The following is a 17,936-nucleotide window of genomic DNA, read 5'->3' on the forward strand; positions in this document are numbered from 1 at the left end:
TGAACAACTTACTTGTTTTGGCAGAAATAAGCTTAACTGTGATGTTCAAATATGAAGTTAATTATTATTACTTCACTACAATATTTACAATCTTGACAATAGATAAATATTTGAAATATTTATTTGTGCTGTAAGCATTTGAACTAATTGGCTCTATTTTTAATATTTTTAAATACCCTTTTAAAGTCATACTTAATTCAAGTCAATAAACTCACAAATACACTTCTGAAAAAAAACTGTCACTTTATCTTGACATGATGTCTTTGAGAAAATATCACAGCCATGAAATGATTTTCTTTACATGAAGAAAGGATAATGCCAGGAAACTTGAATTTTAAAATTCTGTACCCTTAGCTCAGAACATCAGCTATTAGGTAAGTTTATCCTAGGTTTTTGTAATAAATATTGACCTTAGACTCTTGTGCACTTTTTGACCTGATTCCTCCAGTATCCAAGTTTAGTTATGTGTTTCCTCAAAGGTCTATGCTACATGTATTGAAAATGCCAGCTTTTCATTACAGTTTGTAAAAGTATCTTGCCACTTGTAAAAATGCTGCCCTTGAGTAGAATACCTCCAGTAAAATCTTTTTTTTTTTCAGAGTCTGGCTGATTTTATTCAGGAAAAACGTAGATCATTCTAGATAGGCAGACATTTCCAAAATACTACAACCTTTCATTTGATATGCTGGAGGATAATAATGCTTTTAATTCAGCCAAGCATTGAAGTGAGTCTCCAAAATTGGATTGTATCCTTTTGTCTCATTATTTTGCAACATTATCTGCTATGTCAGCAGCAATAATCATGGTAAGACTGAAATAAACCTTGAGGTCCACCGAAAATAATTGCTTTTTTACATTAGGTCCACAACTGATTCCTTCAGTGTTGTTTACTTAGGCACGGAAACTTTGCTGTTGTGAAGCTAATTTTTTAAATTTATTGGTGGGGATGAGAAGGAGAGGAGAGCACAAATTCTCAGAAGACGATTTTTAGGGAATATATTTCCTTTTAGACTCTTTGCACTGAGTTCTCATTTATGTTGACTGGTTCTTATCGTCTAATCTCAATTCCAGTTTATTCTCTCTGTCTGTAGTTTTTCACTTCTCAGATAAATGGAAGCATTTGAATTCCCAGTAACATATGGATAGATTGACAGGGACTCTGCTCTGTTGCATTTCATTATGAGAAAGTCTTTTCACTCTGAGAGAATTAAGTTGCCAATAATGGAATATTAATAAACGATTAACCATAGAGTCTTTAGCTGCTTTTGAGCTATTAGTTTTTAAGAATTTGCAATTCCATATAGAAGAATGGAAAGCTAAATGTTAAAGTCTGGAATTTATGAGTTTCTATCGAATTTATCTTAAAGGAGTGATGATGTTCAGCTGAAATGTCTGCTCAGTTGATCTGAGTAAGATAAGAGGCTAGGATTCCAGAATAGCAGGAATCCTTTAGGTAAGTGAGTAAGTACATAAAATGCTATCATAGGTTAGATGCAACATGTAGAAATTTAAATATGTGTAACTTCTAACTCCAGAAATTTTCTTTTTCATAAAATATTCATCATTATGTTTCATAAAAGATAAACTACATAATAGCAAGTTATCTTCATGTGCTCGATCCTGTTAGAAAAGATTACAAAGATACAAACTTCATCCTAAGGCATTGTCTGAGAGATAAAATACACCCGAATGTAGTGAGCGTCCTATGTTTTTATCTCATGTTCCCTGTATCCAAATGGCTTTCATAAAAGTTTCTGATGCATCCAAGTACATGTAGAGTCAAAAGGCTACTGGGACACTTATATGGGTAGAAAAGAGGGTGAAAGGTGAAAAACATCTCTGTTAGCCATGCTCAAGTCAAGATCTGACAGTATCACCAGCTTTTTTTTAAAAAAAAAAGCTTTCACATACACAGGTTGGTTCTTCAAATTGTCATTGGCCCAGTCATTTCAGCATCCATCAAAGTATGAATGCCATTTTAATGAAGTTCACAGCTATTGGCAGCTCCTGGTTGCTAGGGGAGGGAGACTCAGTCTTCAGGGATACACTTCCTGGGATTTTGCCCATGCTCCACTGGATGCCCTACAATACACATAGTGAAAGATTTAAGTAGACTCAGTAGATTTTTAAAAAAGCATATATAAAGTTGGGAGGTCAAAATGGTGGGGGTATGAAAGGAGTTGGAGGAGAGGGAGTGGGGAATGAATTTCAACAAAACGTATTGTATACATGGTTGAAATTCTCAAAAATTAAGTTAATTTTTTTAAAAAGAAAGAATTCAATAAAATGCCTCCCTACTTTAAAAATCAAGAGGATTATTTTCCATGCTTAGGGCAATGTCTATGAACTGTTAAAATAGACTCTGCTTTGGTCCTATAAAATATTCTGTATCAGCTAAGCATGAGTAGTTGCAATGTATCACATGCATATGTGTGTTTATATGAAGAGACAATAGTTATCCTGAGGTGACTGAAGATACTTATATGAATATCTGAGCATACCCAATCAAATGAAACAGTAAATAACAATGTGCATAGATAATACATGGGCAACAATAAATACTATTGACAGGTTAAAAATAAGCATCTTTTAGGGAGGGAACAGAGATTATAATAGGTATTATTTGGTGCTTTCCTAAAGAAAGAGATAGATTACCTTATCACAAATTTATTAGGTATTTTGATGACTATAATTCAATATAATTAGTTTCCACTGTAATATTGTGATTTTTTTTACGTGTTTTTAGTTTGAGGAAAGATCTTATGGAGTCCAGGCTGGATTTGAACTCTCCATGTAGCTAAAGCTTCTTCTGAACTCCTGATCCACCTGCCTCCACCTCCAAATGCTTGGGATTACAGATGAACACACCACGATGGCTAGCTTTAAATTTTACTGTATACTTTAAGAGTATTTTTGATAGTACCAGGAATTGGACCCTGGAGAATTCATGGGGATTAAATCTAGGGTCTCATGCATATTAAGAATATGCTGCACCACTGAACTACATCCCCAACCCAAAAATATTTTACTAAAATGGAGTCAGTAGGCTACGCTAGACTGCCAAAGTAATCTCAGGCATTAAAAAAAAAACTTTACTTAAGGAATTGGCTCTCATTAAAAATAAATTGTTGCTATCTCAGAGAGTATTTTTCAGGCAAGGATTTTTTTTTTCATTATGAGAGTGTTTAACTGAGTTTATCTTTTCAAGTATTGCTCCTTGAGAAAGTTTTGGAATTTAAAAAAAATTAATTGAATTTGTGTGTATTTCACACACTACATCTTAATTATCTTCATAACCCTTTCCCCACTGACACCCTCCCATAGGTCCCCCACTCGATTTCATGCATTCTGTCATTTGTATTAAGGCCTATCAAGTCAAGTTAGTATCCCCTGAAATCCTTCAGTGCATGTTCATCCACTGGGGTCAAGTCAGCCTACCAAGAGTCACTCCCTGAAAGAACTGCAGCTCTTCCTCACCCAGGAGTAATCAGCTATGGCAAGAGATTTTTGTTGATTATTAGTGCTATCAATCTTTTCATTTTTAGGTAGAGCGTTGCGTCTCCAGTAAATATGCTAATGAAGTCTATAAACTCAAAATCAAGACCCATCAGTCACAGTAGCAAAATATGCTATTGGCCTATTTACACCATTAATAAAAAATGACAGTATTTGGCCTCGGTTATTGATTTATATTGGTTATTGCTTGCTTGAAATATACTAGATAATTCCATAACCTTACCACTATATGTGTAGTATTGATTTGTTCCATTCTGTATGGAAGAAGGGACACACATGACCAGAAAGAACATATTGGCAAAGTCCTGGGCTATGAGTACATTGAAGCTAACTGAATGTCTAAGTAAGGTAGATGGTACAGCTTTAATTTGTTTTAAAGTATAACTGAATGTAAGTAAAACACAAGATGAGCGTGCCCAAGAGAAAATACTGATGGTAAAATTCACTAAGAGCAAGTATCTACTCTCTTAGCTCTCGTTATCTATTCCCCTCTTACAGTTCTTTTTCTATAAACAATATTGATTGAAATATCTTACATTCTAAAACCAAGATAAAAGCAAAAGACCAACAAAGGAAAAATAGTTTCACTTTGTTCAGTAACTCTAACTTTTTTCAATACCATTGCTTCTAAATTCGCTATTATTTTCTTCTCTTCTTCAACAGTGTATTGCAATCCAGACTGAGTCCACTCCACTCTAGTTGCCCACTTTGAAGCTGCTAATGGCTGCTTAAATAGGAAGCCCAATGGTTTCTTTGCAGTTTACATTCTGATTTCCCTGTTCTGTAATTTGCCATTTTCTAATCATTTTGAAATCTCCTTTCTGATTTCCTGAATGCTGTGGCTCATTGGTTCTCCTGTTTTTCTTTGATACTTTTGAAATGTTACTTATTCAGTGTATATTTGTTGGGGACCTCAATATTTGAAGTAATATGCTAGGCCCTAGTACTAGAGCAGTGAGCAAGTTACACATGATCCCTGCTATTAGGGAGCTTGTGATCTTCATAGTTCCATGTCCTATAATGTTAACTATTCTTAGAATTTCATCCTTTGCCACATTTTTGCCTCAGTAGATTGATGATTATATTTATGTCTCTAACCCAGATGTCACTTTTGAGTTCCAACCTTATATTTCCAAATGCTTCCTAAGTCCTTATATCTCAAGGGGTTGATATATACAAAGCACTTAAAACAGTGCCTGGGGTTTAGTATAAGCACTCAAATGAAGCCAGCTACTATTATTTTTGTATTGCCCCAGAAACAGTATATCTAAAGGTAAAACTGTTCTCTAGTCATTCTCTTTGACACTACAACTTACTGCAATATTTTTAAACTATATTTTCATCACCATCCATGCAGTTTCAGAAATAAACTACAGAATCAATCACAAATTTTCACTGTCTCTATCCTTAACAAGTTCTATTAATTTTATCAAAAATCCGTGGACTGTCTTTTTTCCCATTCATACACCATTGATTCCAGACCTTATCATTATATATTAGTAGCTTTAAACTGCTTTTTCTACCTCTTGATTTCATTTTGATCTCCATGATGCCACCAGACTTATTTTACTAACAAAATTCCAATTATGTTATGTCTAGATTTCAAACCTCTATTGGCTTCCTGTTTCTTCCACAAGAAAATACATAATACTTGGTTTGGAAGATTTAAAGGCTTTCATTTTCTGTTCTTATCTGTAGCTCTAGGCTCATGTCTATGTGTTTCTCTCTGCCAGACCTACTTACCAAACTCTTAGTGTAGCGATACTTCATTCAGACCAAACGTCTCACCATTTTCAAGCCACTTCACACTCTTTCACCTCTCTTTGCTATGGTGTATGTTGTCATTTCTGTCTACTATATGAACCTGTGTTGTTTCTACTCTCTCTTTGACCTAGTGAACTCTTATGCAATCCTTCATACCCTTATCAAATATCATTTTCTCAATGAAAGTCACCCATATCAAATATCATTTTCTCAATGAAACAGTCTCAGATGGCTTCAAAATAAATCCAAGATTTTACCAATGCTTCCGAGCCTCTTGGGGCCTCTTTGGTAGTGCTTACCGTATGATAGTGAGTTTCTCATCCTTACATGACTATATTGCTCTCTTCAACCTTGTACTCAGAATGAACATGATGTTATCAGATGTGTCATATGTGATCATTACATTACTTTCAAGGAGTACACATATCTATTCCTTATAGCCTGCAAAAGCTGCCTTTTCTTTGTCTCTCTTAAGAGTTATTTATGACAATTCCAGTAGTTGTTGTTTTAATGAAGCAATAACCTTCGGGCCATAGTGCCAGTCTGGTAATCTGAGTTTGTTTCCAAGAACACACATAAGGTGGAAGGAGAGAACTGACTTCACAAAATAATCCTCTGACTGCCACATGTGCACTGTGGTATGCATGGCCCTTCCACATAGTATGCGCATAAACACAATAATAATCTTTTTAAAAGAAAACCAACTCTATTCAATGATATAATGTCTAAGGTATGATAGAATCATGGTTTTGTTAATGTTGCCTCTACCCACACTTCCTTGTTGTTTGACTTAATTTTCCTTTCTGAGACTGTTTTCTAATTATTAGAAAAGGAAATAATACCTTCTTCCCCGGGTTTTATTATTTTGTGCAAGGTTAAATGAGAAAATGTATGTGAACATAGTGTGTACAGTGTAGATTCTAAATTCTCATCCTATCTCTCTCAAGTATCCACTAGTTCTTTAGTGGCAATGGAAAATTAATCATCAGTTCCCAATTTTGACAAATGGTACATAAATAAGATTATGAAGTAAAGTGAGATATCAGAGAAAATTCATTTATATTTATAGATTGCATGTCTACAGCAATGGTTATATTTTTAATTATCAGTTCATCATTTTCTCCATTTCAAGTACAATAATACTTGTAATATTTCAAGTTTACAAAGCATCCTCTCAGTTCTTAGTTCATAAATGTCTCATGACTATTCTGTGAAATAAAATAAGTATTTACATCCCAGAGGTATTAAAGAGTTATCCAAACTCACAGATCCAAGAAAAGAAAGAGTTAGGTAAATCCCACTATACACCATGCCTAATTCAAGCATTTTATTATCTTTTACCTGGACTCTCTAAAAACAAACTTAACTCTCTTGGCTTCAGCCTCCCTCTGCCTCCCCAACCTCTTTTAAGATATCCTTCCTCTCCACAAGCCATAGGGCTTATTCTTAAACAAACAAGATCATGCCACACCTTAGTATCAGTCAACTCCAACACCTATAGTCCCCATGTAACTCAAGTTTGGATCACAGTTACACTTGTGATGTTGGCTCAACATACCAAGCATATTTACTTTTGCTTTTCCTCTTCTTTTTTCCACCCTCAACCTTCCTTTATCGTTGATGGATAGCTATATTCTTTGTCCCTTAAATCCCAGTTTTGGAATTTTTTTCCTTAAAATTTGCCTTGTGTCCTTTTGGTTCTGAGTATTTTTCATTTTGTCCTTTCATTACTGAAAATTTATCTCGAGCCTACTGTGTGCCAGGCATTGTTCTCAATACAACATTATGGGAAATAAAATGTCAACTATTAACCCAGTGCAGCCAGAGCATTCAGTAGGTGAAGTGGAAGGAGAGACTTAGCATATTCTACAAAATGAAACTAGAAGAATCTTCAGAGTATTAGTCTAATGTCTGCACTCTCGCCTGTTTCTTCGTGAGTTGTAATTTGCATTGTGGATAGTGCTGGATACTCCCTGTAGGGTCTAGCAAAATGTTGAACCCTTGATGCCTGGAGGACTCACTCCTGAAACATACACCTCTCCCGTTCAGATTTATAAAGCATAGGCAAACTGTAACTGTCCTGGTGGCAGCAAATGTATTCTAAAGAGTGACATTCATACCTCTCTCTCCTTTGGCTATCATGCCATTACAATAATGGACACCAAGCAATTAGAATTTCTTCAAGAATCTCATGTTGGGAGGACAAAAAAGCTGAAGCCTGGTGCCAGAGGAGTAACTTGTCTCCCAGGAAGAGATTTCACAGAGATCTGACAACTTGTCAGACCACTTTGCAGGCAAGACTAGAGGCCACACAATGAAAGGTCAGCAAGGGGTAAGAGCACACAGATTCATCAATACAGCTCAGTTATGCATACCTCTTGCCCTGTGTGTAAACCTAAACCTCAGGTTAAGGCGTTGGAAGGTGGACTTGGGGGACACTGGACCTCTTTGTCCCCCTTCCCTATGTATAAATCTTGAATAAATCTTTCTCTGCTTTTTCACTGTTACTTCTATCTTTAATGTTGTACTGAGAACAAGTGGCTAAACCTACTTGTTGGTACAGCCAAAGCCCATGTTTCGAGCCTAAAAACTCATAGTAACAAAGCCATAAAGCATCTACTTATTCTCGAGCTGCTGATGGGTTCCATCTTTAAATCTACAAGTCCATTTCCTGAGTTTTTTCTCTTTCTAGTTCTTTATGGAATGATTATAAGTAAAGAGCTTTATATTTAGAGACAAACATGCCTGCATTCAAATACATACTCCATTATGAATTGTGATCTGATAACAAATCATTAAACATGTTATTAATTTTAAATTATTGTCATTGTTATTCTTTTCCCCTCATTATAATTGTCACTCTACTAGAAATGGTTGGTGAACCCGTTCGGGAAACAGTTTAGAGAAAACTGATTATTTTTTCAAGTTTCCCAAGGGAGAAAAAGAGTTAAGATTGCTACTAAACACGTTCTAGTTTGCTCAAAGCTACTTCTACCTCCCCTTCCCTATCTTTGTGCACTCCTATGGAGCTCTTGGTCCCAACTAAAGATTATTCACAAAGGCACCTCTCCAGGCACCTTTGAAGTCCCAGTTCTCTTTTGTTTAACGTCAATCATGCTAGTTTGGCGCTATCTTTTGATCTGGTTTACTTGTAATGAGGGGGAGTTTGGGTTACTCCTGCAAATTTCTCTGACCATAAAACACACAATACTATTCACCTTAGAGTTAGAAGGCTTTCCTAAAATGTTCTGGTACCACTGACTAGTAGGCCCTGGTCCTTAGGAGACAGATTTTCTCTTGAGGAGAGAGTGAAAGTAAAGTTACACTTTTTATGGCTCCTGTAAGCATTGAGTAACCATATTTCTTTACTGGGGGGGGAGAAAACGGTTGCCAGATAAAAATCTAAAAAATCTTAAAGCCTATCATCCCAAAATTCTACTTGCAGATATATCAGATCCCTTAAAGTTGGGGATAAGTTTTAAATTTATTTTGCCATTGATTAAATTGTCTAAATATCTTCCAGTTCCTAGCTTAAGACTAGATAACGAGTGGATGCTTATGGATAATAATGTGCATGCTCTTAATGAAGAATAATTTATTAGAACATTCTTCATTTTTTATAACTGTCTACATATTTCCTTCCAAATTCTCATATGATCCCTCAGAATTTAAACTTTGCTGAATAAGTAAAAATTTCAGAATTTAATTTTGAAATCAGCAAAAAGAGACTGAAAAGAACATAAAAGACGAAATTGAAAGCCATAAAAATTTCAGTCTCTAGCCTGTGTCTGTTTTCATTTAGTTTTGCAGTGTTGAGAAAGTTCTGATGCACTCAAATAGTGGGCAGCATCAGGTGAATAATTTTTGGATAAACACTGTGTCTTACAATCTCAAGATATTCCCCACTTGAACAGATGCAGCAAACAAACCTGTATTTCCAGGTCTACATGCACACAGCAACTCTCTCTGTCCCCCCAACTCCATCACACACACACACACACACACACACACACACACACACACACATCAAATTAGTTAACTTTGCAGCACATATTAACACAATCAGTGTTTTTTTTCTAATATGTCAATGCATGGAATATAATACACTTGAGTACTGCATTGTTTGTTTTATTATATTTTAAAAGTTTAAAATATATTTTACTAAAATTAAAGTTTGATGTTTAGAACTGTTAAAATACCTCCCTACTCTCAAAAATCAAATTATATTGATAGCCCCTCACTAATAGTCACAGGGCAGAATGAAGTGTTCTAGAAAGCCAAAAGAGGCAGAGGTTTAGTATGCATTATAGTTACTGAAGGCACACGGTATTTTTAAAAATCAGATAAATTTGTTTACTGTATATTCTAAATTTTCTAGACCATCACTGATTTCAAAATGTCTTCTCCAGAGCTCTACAAATGCACTTGTGCTTGTCTGGATTTATGATTCACTGTTGCATTTAAAAATACTTCTATGATACAGCATAAATGAGAGTATGGAGGAAGAACCAGTGTGCCACCAGCCACACAGTATCTGAGGAAACTAAGAAAAGGAAATCTTTCCTCTAGGCAACCATAACTCTGTTCCCAGCCACACTGAGAGGTGAGCAGCAAGACTCCAATCGAAATTTCGGTGAATTTCCTTTTTCAGCAAACACAGTGAAAAACCTTCCAATGCAGCGGTAGTTGGAATGAACACCACGAAGTGGAGGATCTCAAAAGCTCCCTGGCTAAAGCACAAGCTGAATTTTATGGAGCAAAGGGGAAAAAAACTGTGAAAAGTTGAAGGAGGGTCAGGTGATGGGAGGCCTTATCATCAAAACAGAAAAGAATTTGGCTTGGATTGAGTGGACATGCTGGCATTGTTACAATCTCTTGAGCACAGAAAGGGATAAAAGGGGTGATTTAGGAGAGAGAAGAAGTGCAAGAAGAAACTAGAGGCAAATATTGGATGGCTGTATGGATGGGTGTATAAACATATGGATAAATGGATAGATTCATAGTAAGTATATAAGATACAGGGAGTTAAATTTATGAGCAAAAATAAGGCATAAATATAGTGGGGAAAACCTCACTGATCATTCACTATTTTACCTAAATAGCAATGAATGCAGTGCTTTGTATGTACAAATACCAGGGAGGTGTCATACAGTAATCATGTTATTAATAAGAGAAGTTTCTCTTGGAGAGATCTTACTGTGGACCAGTGCCAGAATTAAAACTTTTAGCAAGGTCCAGAGCCTCATCTGCAATTTCCTAGCCTTTACTGCTTAAGAAAATCACTTTAAGTTTTGTTGTCCCATTGTTCTATTGGTGAAATGATAATACTCACTTCATAGAGCTACTGAGCTATTTAAAGAAGAAAACATTCTTTACACCTTTCCTGGTACCCCATAATTGTTAAATAAATTTTACTAGTACTATTTTTTATGCAGAATCTATGCCTCAGTTCTCCCAAGTCAAATAAACTTTGCCTTTGCTAAATGTTATTCTGTTATTACCATTTGTATACATTTTCTTTCTTTTTTTCAAAAAAATAACCTTTCTATTTTGAGAATGTCATACATGTGTACTATATTTATTTCATTTCCACCCCTTCCTCCTCCCTCTAGTTCTTCCCACATTCCCCACATTTTCTTTCTTTAAAGGAAACTTAGCACATAGGATTTAAAACTGATAATGTAGGTATCAAATGTAGCACTTTTCAAGTTTTGTTGTTGAAAGGAGAATTTCACAAACAAAGCAAAAGCCTCACTTTCTGAAATGTTTGTGTGTGCTCAGGCGGAATCTAGGGCCTCATTGATTGTTAGGGAACTGTTACACTGCTCAATTATATCTCCAGCCTTCATTTTTTTCTGACTTTTATGTCTTAGTGGAATGATGAAAATAATGCAGCAGTATAGTAGTCTGTGTCAAAAAGCTTGAAGTTGTAACCCTTTAATTTCCAGATTTTTCTGCTTTTCTTCCTGTCAGATCTGCCTCCTACTGCTTTCTACCATAGGACTATGTGTAGAATTAAAGGTATGAGATCTGTCCCTTGTAGGAAACCAGGATGCCAGGCCCTAGGGTGAGGTGAGCCTACAGTCCCTTACTTTGTTTTGATGACCACCGTCTGCTTTGAATCCTCAACTTATCTCCAGTCAGTAAAATAAGTCAGAGTATATAGATCAATGAGAAAAGGAATTTTGATACAAGACTTGCTATCTCATAGTGAAATTGATTGCAGCTCCTTTCTGTACTTCAAAGGATTTCTTTGCATACATTTCTCTATACATTGGTTATGCCCAACCTGTAATCTGCGAGAGTGTGTGTTGATTTAAGTGCTTCTGTTTGCACTATATTTGAAACTTTTCTGTAGTTTTGAGATTGTTTCAAAAATTTGAAAGACAAGCAAATATACTTATCACTAAAAGAAAAAAAACAAAGTGATCATTTAAATTGGTATTTTTCTCTCACCATTATAAAATGAGTTACCAACATGATGCCATATCTTCTCCAAACACTGTCATATGTATTTTGTGTAAACAAAGATATTCCACTACATGGCCATTTTCCATTTAAGAAAATTTCACCAAATATTTTAAGGTCATGAAAATGGTGATAGCTGCCTGCGATGTCAGCATTTGAGAGACAAAGATAGGAGGATAACCTGAGAGAAGCTGGATAGCTAAACTAGGTGGAATCAGTGAGTTCCAGGTTCTGTAGGAGACTGTGCTTCAATAAATAAAGGGGCGAATGATCAATAAAGACACCCTATGTCAACTTCAGGCCTCCACATACATTTGCACACACATGTATGTGTAACCACACACACGTGTGCATTCACACATGTGAACATGCTTATACACACATGCACAGCACATACAACCAAAACAATCCACTGTGTATATATACCACATTTCCTTGATCCATTCATTTGTTAGTTGACACTTCGGCCAGTTCCATATTGTAGCTACTGTGAATAGCGCTGCAATAAATATGGCTGTAACTGCTAAATCTTATACTTATTCCATTTGGCTTTTTACAATATTCCCTTTGTTTCTGTACCCTCTTGGTATTCTTCAGTCTCTTTATTTGGAAAACGTAGTAGTTAGAGCATATGGTTCTAAGGATTAGGTATAATGTTCTTAACATTCCTGCTTACTGTGTGTGCTCAGTAAATTGTAGCCAACATAGGCAGTGAATTGTCATACCACTGGGCTGCATCTCCTCATCCATTCCCGTTTAATGTGTTGCTAGTAGACGAGATTTTGTCAAGAAGACAAGCAAAGATTACCGCTTCAGTTTCCTGGAGTGCTGTTCATTAGCCTGTTAAAAAGCCTACAACTATTAGTAGCCCTAGTTAAGGCATGATTAATGTTCCTTAGAGTCTTCAGGAGAAGTTAATTGAGGTAAAGATTATCCTTAAATGTTATATCGATAGGGGCTGGCAAGACGGCTCAGTGGTAAAGTGTAATCGTTGCTCTTCCAGAGGAGCTGATTTTGATTCGCAGAGCCCATGTCAGGAAGCCCACAACCACTTGTAACTCTAGCTCCAGGATACCCAATGTCTTCTTCTGGCTTTGCATGACATCAGCACATATGACCCCATTCTCATAAGTACATATGCATACACACACAAATACAATAATTTTATAAATGTTTTGTAGGGATATATTTAATTTATATGTATGAGTGTATTGCCTCCATGTATGTAAGTGCACCTGTGTCATGCAGTGTCCACAGAGGACAGAGGAGGGCATCAGAGACCCTGGAACTGGAGTCACAGATGGTTGTTAGCTGCCATGTGGGTGCTGGGATTTGAACCTGGGTCTTCTGCAAGAGCAGCCAGTGTTCTTAACCACTGAGTCATCTCTCCAGCCCCAAGGATATATATTTAATTTTTAATCTCCCAGTTTAGAATGCTCTGCTTAGCCTGATTACCTTTAATGGCCTCAGGGGACAAAAGGGAAGTGCCTCCTCCTCTGTTTATTCAGCTTTTCTCACACTCTGGTACTCAATACACTGACATATGAAGGTTCCAACTCTATTAAAAAAAATAAAACCTGCTTGTTTTATGCCAGCCTTGGGCCACTTATTCTGGCTGAGCCATTGAAGAGCCACATGACTTTCAGTCACTATGTACTTGGAAGAGAATGAGAGGAAGGATTCATATCAATTTACCAGTCCCCTGAGCCTGCTCTGTCCTGAGCTGCCCTCTTTATTTTTATGTCCACTATTAACTGCCTGTAACAGTGGCAAACTTCTGCTCATATTCATGCTAGACCATTACTATATTTTAAAGCACAAGCCTTTGGGGAACACCAAGGCTCTTATTGAGGCTCATGTGCCCAGAGAAAAACAGCTAAGCTACCCTTGCCCACTGTTGAGTGGTTACTTGGTACTTGGTGTCATAACAGCTTTCCGTTCTCCCAGGATAGGATATGTTATAGTGCCACAACAAACAACTCTCCAAATCTCAGTTTCTTGAAATAACCAAGGTTCTTGTTTACACATGTTGATCATTGTCACTGGGAGACAGTACTTTTCCTCTCTTCAGGACCCAAATGGAGCAGCTGTGATCTGGAATGCTGCTGTAGCAAATAGAACATTCTGGAGGTCTTTTACTGTGCTAAAATTTTGCCCATTCTTGGTTCCTCACCATTTTTATTAATCAGTTTGATCATTTCTGCATGTTCTACGGGTTGTGTTGGTTAATTAATGCCTGGTTGTGCTTGGTTTTGCTTTCTTGATTTGAACTTCTTCTACCCCTTTGGTATTTCTGATGCTGTCTGATACCTTGATATACAGAATTAGCTTAGATTATTTAGTATCACTAAAGTAATCTCCTTTGGATTCTCAGCTACCTTCTACTGTTTACCACTGTGGTAGAAGAATATCTAGTGTGCTGTGACTTTGACTATAAAGATAGGATTAAATGATTTTCCCAAAGGTATGTAACTAATTGGTCCTACATTAGAGGTACCTGAATTAGAATTCAGGATTTCAGAGTCATAGTCTTCTTTTTGTTATTCAGGTCCTACTATAAAGATTGTTGAATAACTGATTAGTGTGATTGACTCCTAAAGAGAAGTGGTAACAATGGATCTTGAACAGAAGAAAATTTACATCTAAAAGTGTTTATGTTTCTTGGTGAATTCCATGTCCTCAAATCCGATTCCTTGGATTGCTAGGTCAATAAGAATGTACTCTCTCTTCCCTGAAACAGATAACTAGTCCCAAATGGATCAGTCACATAATTTGTACTATCAGTAAGGTTTAAACAAATAAGAACTTTTATCACCTTCCCTGTACTTCACACTAAATTAAGTCATGGTATTAGTCCAAGTTCATTTCTTCTTGGGATTTAGAATGTCAAATAATGATCAGGAGTAAAAATCACAAACAGAACCAATATATTGTTTAAATCACTTGCATATGCATTAGTGCATTGTCATCCTGTTTCAATTTGGAGTTACTTTTGCTATGATATACTCTCGTATATACCATAAAGTTCTTCAAAGATCGCTCTTAGCTTAATCAAATTTTATCTGGATAACGACTTAAGGAAAGAGCTTATAAGGCTGGGTTTGAGGACACATGCCTTTAATTTCAGCCCTTAGGAGACAGAGAAAGGTGGATCTCTGTGAGACTGAAGCCAACTTGCTCTCAACTAGGGCTGTAGGAAGAAGCTTTCTCAAAAAAAAAATAATGAAATAGGGGCTGGAGAGATGGCTCAGTGGTTAAGAGCACTGACTGCTCTTGCAGAGGACCCAGGTTTGATTCCCAGCACCCACTTGGTGGCTAATAACTATCCGTAACTCCAGTTCCAGGGGATCTGGATTGCTAGGTCAGACTTTGTGGGAATTTTATGACACAGGTGAACTTACACATATGTAGGCAATACACTCATACACATAAAAATAATAAATAAAACAAAACAAAAAACAACAAAAAAGAGAAGGACTCAGTCAATGAAACTATTGCTAAAATTCATACAAAATCTTTACTGCTCCAGAATCTTACATATTTTTTGTGGCAGCATGAAATCCCAAAGAGAAAATTCCAAACCATGAAACTTTGTTTTGTATATGAAATTATTACAACTATTATATAAGATCACCTTCAGGCTATAGGTATAAGGCAAATATAAGTGATGAGTAAAATTTGTGTTTAGACTTGGGTGTTGTCCCTAAGATAGTTCATTATGTACATGTATATATTCTAAAATCAGGGCCCTACCCCCCAAAAATCTAAACATTTCTGGTGCCAAGCTTTTCAGACAATGGAAACTCAGTCCCTATGATGGACCTCAATTTTCCAAGACAGTAATAAACGAATATCCTGTTTGATTTATATAGATTGAGTGATATGATTTGTATACCAGGAACCTTGTCAAAGAATGCCACACAAAAAGTATTCAAATATTACTTTAAATTCTTCCCAATAGTTTACCTTCTGGTGTCAAATGATCTTGTTAATGTTTACAAGATTAATATTATATGTAGAATCACAAGGCCATGGGTGAAACACTGAAGCAAGTTTTAAAAAAAATATTTTATTATTTTTATTTTTGTGTGTATGTGTGTATTTTCTGCATGCATGTAAGTGCACCCGTGTCATTCAACGCTCACTGAGGACATAAGAGGGTACTGGATCCCCTGGAACTGGAATTACAGACACTGGTAGCTGCCATGTGGGTGCTGGGAACTGAACCTGGGTTCTCTACAAAACAGTCAGTGTTTTTAACCTCTGAGCCATCTTTCAAGCCTCCAGTTTTGTTTTGTTTTTTTACGGTATGTCTGTGGTGATGGAGATACCTTCCATAATGTTTTCTTACAGGGTCCTTTATTATAGTTATTTAGAAAAAAAGGTCATTTTTTTCCTCATGGAAAATTTCATACATAAATCAGAGAGAACAGTACAATATAATTCCATGTTCCTATCACCAATCTTCAACAATTTTCAACTCTTAGCCTACATGCCATGACCTTTGTGAAAATTATCATAATCATTTGCATTTCATGGCTATGTTATCATCTTTCAGAACCCTTTTCTTTCCAAAGGTTTAAATGTTAAGCTTTCACTTGATGAAGAAGAATTTATTGAAACCACTTAAAAATAGGCTCCAAAATATTCACACCATTATAATAGTTCTATCCCAGATACTCTTAACCAATTCCTTAAGATATTCTTAGAGGCAAGTTAGCTCTTGCTGTTTATGAACAACTATTTATTGCATCGAATCACTGAAGAGCTGGAAAAGTACCCTTGCTTCTTGTTACTGGATTATCACATATAGGTGTCAGCAACTGTGTTAATGGGGATCCACAAGTTCTTAAGTTTAAGAAAAATTGTCATAATATCAAATTGATAACAATTCTTTTATGTTTACTTTATGCTCATATTCTGAAATAGTTTTGGATCTAAGGATCCCTCAAAGGTGCATTATGTTAAGGGCTTAGTTCTTAGCTTTGCACTTTTGGGAGCTGTAAAACCTTTAAAAGTTTAGGACTAATGACTGTATCATTAAAAGTTGATAATAGCAACCTGGTCTCCCTCTCCCCCTCTGTTTACCTCTTCCTCCTCTTTCCTTCTGCCATGGGGTGAGTAGATTGCTTTACCACATGCTCCCCATCATAATGTGCTCACTTGACATAAACCCAAAGCCATGGAACCAAGCAACTATAAACTGAAATCTCTGAAACTTTTCTTTATATAAGCTGAGTGTCTCCAGGGTTTTCTTACAGTAATGAAAAGGTAACAAACACAAATTCTTTTATAAGTACTGCTCTTTAAAATTGACTAGTGGCCAGTACCATCCCTAGGCAGGTGTGCCTGGGCTGTGTAAGAAAGCTAGCTATGCTTGATGCTATGAGTGAGATAGCAAGCAGCATTCCTCCATGGTTTCTGCTGTATTTTCTTGGCTATAAGTGTGTATTCTGGTCAGAAAAAAAGTAATACCTTGTGGAAAAGAAAGCAGTCTTACCTCAAGGTCCCTGTCTTGAATTCCTGCCCTGATTTCCCTCAATGATGCATTGTGACTTGTAAGCTTAAAAGGAAATAAGCCCTTTCCTCCCCTAAACAAATATTTTCGTTAAACAAGACTTAACTTTCATATAGGCCAATGAACTTACAGCTGCTTATAGTTTTCAAGGCTGGAAAAAATATTCGAAGGTAAGGAAAAACAGAAAAATTTGAGAGTATTGTCAAACAAGTTGGCATGGAAACAAATACATAGGCCCTGTAGCTTGCATTAGTTGTCTTCTCAATAAACAAGATATGAACATTCTGGTGATGGAGAAAAACTGCTGCAAAAATATGAAGTTGAAAAGCTAGCACTTAAAATATAGGATTCACAGACCTAGAGACATGGCTCAGTGGTTAAGAACACTGGCTGTTCTTGCAGAGGACCCGGGTTCAATTCCCAACACCAACACGGCAGCTAATAAACATCCAAAATCCAGTTCCAGGGGATCCGATGCTGTCTTCTGATCTCTGTGGGCATTGTATGACAGATGCACTCACATATATGCAGGCAATATACTTGTACACATAAAATAAAAATAATAAAATATTTTAAATATAGGACTTAAGTCAGCAAGATTACTTAGTAGGTTAAAGGCCCTCTGTCAAGCCTACTAACCTGAGTTTGATATTGAGGACCCACGTGGTGA

The 17,936-nt window shown here is 36.3% G+C and overlaps 1 protein-coding gene across 3 annotated transcripts in view; it reads left to right on the forward strand.

The window, feature by feature from the left end:
* Col4a6 (collagen type IV alpha 6 chain) overlaps positions 1-17,936 on the forward strand; it is a 341,384-nt gene that overhangs the window by 1,209 nt on the left and 322,239 nt on the right. The gene's annotated exons all lie outside the window — the stretch shown is intronic.

This window comes from Nannospalax galili, unplaced genomic scaffold (assembly GCF_000622305.1).
Source record: "Nannospalax galili isolate Female #2095 unplaced genomic scaffold, S.galili_v1.0 scaffold25, whole genome shotgun sequence".
NCBI classification, from domain to species: domain Eukaryota; kingdom Metazoa; phylum Chordata; class Mammalia; order Rodentia; family Spalacidae; genus Nannospalax; species Nannospalax galili.